Consider the following 4,595-nt stretch of genomic DNA (forward strand, 5'->3'; position numbering starts at 1 on the left):
CGCCGACGTGGCAGCCAACGTGGACACCTGGTCCACCGCTCGATGCTCGGGTATAGTTTAGACCGGGTACGTTTAGTTAAATTGCTTGTTTAAATTTAAATTCTTAATTACTGAAACTTTGCAGATTTATAGAAAATTCGTTATAACTCAGAAAAATAAAAATAAGATATCAAAATTCTCAGAAAGGAAAAATCTATCCAATAAAAATATAATATGAAATTTTTATTTGTAATAAAAATTTAAGTATTTAATACTTGTTATTTAAGCTTTTAATTTTAATTCTAAATGCAATTAAAATTCAGAAATTGAGAATAATATCTAAATTAAATAAAAAACCAGTGAATAAATAAGGAAAACATTAAAACTAATTTTCTTTATTTGTTATTTTGTTAAATCATTATTAGGGAGATTTAAACCCTGATTAATAATTACCCTAATTATTAATTGTTTAAAAATAATAAATGCCAAATGAAATATTATTTTTATTCTTAAGTTATTAATAGCTTCAACTTTATAATAAAGTTATTAACCAAGAACTAAGTAGTAATTATGAAACCCTAGTTCCAATAAAAGTAACATTGTGGTTTCATAATTTCATGTGTAATCCTAAAACCCTAATGCCATTTAGACCTTAGCTCCATTACTACATGTGAAACCTAATTTACTTCTAACCTAAAACCAAGGTTAGAACATGTGACCATGGTACTTTATTTCAAATCATAGAGCCATGATTAGCAACTAATGACATACCTATTTCCACATAAAATGTAGAACCCTATCACTAGCAATGTAGTATTCCATGTATGCATGCCCTTAAACCAAGATGATCAAGTAGGATCAACCAAGTGTAAAACCCTAGTTCCTATTTCCAAGACCACCATCCTTAACTATACATGATTAGCATCACACCAATGTGATGAACCTCAGGAGCAACCATGCCAAATCTTGAGCATTACCTAACCATATTCCACTAAATCTTACTAGTGTTAGATACTTATCAACCATCCTATTTAGGAGCTAATTATTCCTTATTTAATAGAACCAACAGTAAAACCTAGACCACCTCAACCCTAATTGATATACTTCTTATTAGTTAAGAAGTATGTTCTTCAAAAGTTATTCTTTTGAAGAAAATATAGAATATTCATCAACCCTGCCTAATAGAATCCATAAACCCTAGCCAGCCTATCACCAGACAAGGTATACCAACCATGATAGCAACCATGTTTAATGAATTGCCCAGGGTGTACTTCCAACCTTGTTAGGATCCATCTAATCCTTAATCCAGAAGATACTTGGAACCATAGTAAACCCTAGAACCCACAAACCCAATTATTATACTTGTTCTTCATTAAAGAACATGTTCTTCAAAAGTTATTCTTTTGAATTATATAATAAGTAATCATCAACCATGCACTATAGGATTTAAAAATTGACAACCTGCTCTTTACTTATTATACAACTACTATTCCTTGGTGTGTATGATTGTTACTATGCATTTTACCACTTGCTTATGATTCTCAAACAACACAACCCCGAATAAGAACCTTGTTTGTGAATTACTCTAAAAGTGCAACACACCTCGAACTAATCATTACCACTCACTAATCCTAAATCATCGGGGTTAGGTCACGCTTAGAGCGATTGCATCTCATACTTATGCATTATTGCATCCTTGCCAATCTTTTAAACATCGTCCTTACCGGACGATGATGCTATTTCAGAATTTGGAGTTATTGCGTATCGAAGACCTTGACTGCATAATCTTGCAGTCAAGAAAGGCAAGTTCATCGCTTGCTCATGTCATTTGAGTATCTTTATCAAATTACTTGCAAAGTACTATAATTATCACTATCGCATAAAAATCAAAACCACTACTTTCATAATTATGAATATGACTATGTGGTGGGCAATGGAACCATGGATTGTGTTGATATGGTGGAGGTTCCATTGCACGGGCTTATATCCATCTAGGATTAAACAACAAATGTCGCCGAGTGATTCTTGTGCCGTAATACCCGTGTTAACCATAAGATCCGGAGTGGGACGGAGTAGTCAAAAGTGTTTCCACCTCTCGTTCATCAACGGATGCGCTTTACCGTAGACACTTGTATCCGTCGGGGCAAGCGGTTGGTCGGGAAGCCTTAAGTCCCCACGGCATAGTCCGTAGACACTTGTCGCTTGAAGTGCAAGCGGTTGGCTGGGAAGCCTTAAGTCCCCACGGTATTGCGGTCTATGATGGGTTGCAGCTACCGGCGAAGGAGTTTGGTTAACGAGTCCCAAACTGTTGTCGTGGTCGGGGTCCACCCGTGAGTGGGAATAATGGGACCGGCGAGGACCCAGGGTCGGGGCATGCAACAAAGGGTGGGTGTTTGAGGTAGCGGAGGAACATGATTGGCTAGACCTTATACCGGGCCTCACACCATAGGAAGTGTGGACAGGAATGTACACCTGGTTGGCACCAAGGTTAAGATCTCTTATGGGTAAAGCAACACACCTCTGCAGAGTGTAAAGAACCGTGACCTGTCACTCCCTGTTCCGGGATATGGAACTGCGAACGCGGCCGGAAAGGAGCTCCATGAAGTTCTAGTAAACCGGTGAAGGCTGACGGACATAGTTCTTCCGAATAAAAGCAACCTTTTGAAGAAATGGTTATGAAAACCTGCATTGGTATTAGACTTTCCGGTCTAATGCTGTAGCTAGTGCATTAAACACCTCTTTCCTATAATGAACTTGTTGAGTACGCTCGTACTCATCCCACTCTTAAATCCCCTGCTTAGATATGGAGGCATCGGAGGAGGATCTACAGTGCAACTCGAAGGCCGAGGAGTCAATAATTACTTCAAGGGACAGGACCCTGCCAGAGGAGTCAGATACCACATCCAGCAAGGAGAAAACCTAGATTAGCAATAGAAAGGAACTAGCTTCCTAAACCTAGCTCCTATTTAGCTAGAATCTATTCATAGCCCCTATAGCTAGTCAAATACTCTACCAATAGAGCTCGCGATAAGACTAGACTACGAGTCGTTCTTCTGGAGTTTATTTGCAGTTTTACCTCATTGTAAAGTAGGAGGCTGTGATGATCTTATGTAACAGAGTCAATGTTGTAATTCTATAGACATACCTTGGACCCGCATATGTTTCTGTTGTACCACTCTGAGCGATATAATACTAGTGGAACGGTGTTTTATTGGTGTTATATCAGACTTGCATACTACACCATGCAGTGGTATGTCGGGTCACCACAAAAGCTACAAAAGCTATTGGGGGAATAGGAGAGGAAGAACAAAGAGAATTCACAAAGAACACCAAGATCAAGATCTAGAGAGTTCCACTCACAAAGAGATGGATTTAATTGGTAGAAATGTAGATCTAGATCTCCTCTCTCTTTTCCCTCAAGAATATGCAAGAATCATGGGAGGAATCAAGAACTAGGGGCAAGCTTTGAAGTACAACAATGGAGGGGAGAGAGAGAAAGTGAACCAACTAGCCCAAGGAGGAAGAAGGGGGTCTTATATACCCCCTCCCAATGAAATATGACCGTTTGGGACCTCCCAGGCCGGAAAATCCGCCCCCGGGCCTGGTTATCCGCCCCCCGAAATCGCCCCTGGACTCGGGCCGGATATTTGGCCGGATATTTGCCCGGAATTGGCCATTCGGGCCGGATTATCCGCCCCCCCCAGAAAACTGCAGAAACACCAAAACTAAAACGGGCATAACTTTAGTTTCCGGTCTCCGATTTTGATGATCTTGTGCTTGTTTTGAAGCTAGGAACAAGCTCTACAAGATCATGCAGGAAACCATCATAGTCCAACAAGGGAGGATAGAAACAAATGATGAAAGGTTTGACCTATCTAAAAAAGACATACCGGTAAAACCTCCAATCTCGAAAATGCAACAAGTTGCCCATTGATACGTCTCCGACGTATCGATAATTTCTTGTGTTCCATGCCACATTATTGATGTTATCTACATGTTTTATGCACACTTTATGTCATATTCGTGCATTTTCTGGAACTAACCTATTAACAAGATGCCGAAGTGCCGCTTCCGTTTTCTGCTGTTTTTGGTTTCGAAATCCTAGTAACGAAATATTCTCGGAATCGGACGAAATCAACGCCAAAGATCTTAGAATCCCCGGAAGCATCCAGAACACACCAGAGAAGTCAGAGGGGGGCCACAGGCCCACCAAACTACAGGCTGGCGCGGCCAGAGAGGGGGCCGCGCCGCCCTATAGTCTGGCCCCCCTGTCACCCCTCCGAGGCTGCCCTTCCGCCTATTTAAAGCCTCCGTCGCGAAAACCCTGATGCGAAGAACCACGATACGGAAAACCTTCCAGAGCCGCCGCCATCGCGAAGCCAAGATCTGGGGGACAGGATCTCTGTTCCGGCACCCTGCCGGAGCGGGGAAGTGCCCCCGGAAGGCTTCTCCATCGACACCGCTGCCATCTCCACCGCTGCTGCTCCCATGAGGAGGGAGTAGTTCTCCATCGAGGCTCGGGGCTGTACCGGTAGCTATGTGGTTCATCTCTCTCCTATGTGTTTCAATACAATAATCTCATGAGCTGCCCTACATGATTGAGATTCATATGATGA

Source organism: Lolium rigidum, chromosome 4 (assembly GCF_022539505.1).
Source record: "Lolium rigidum isolate FL_2022 chromosome 4, APGP_CSIRO_Lrig_0.1, whole genome shotgun sequence".
Classification (NCBI taxonomy): domain Eukaryota; kingdom Viridiplantae; phylum Streptophyta; class Magnoliopsida; order Poales; family Poaceae; genus Lolium; species Lolium rigidum.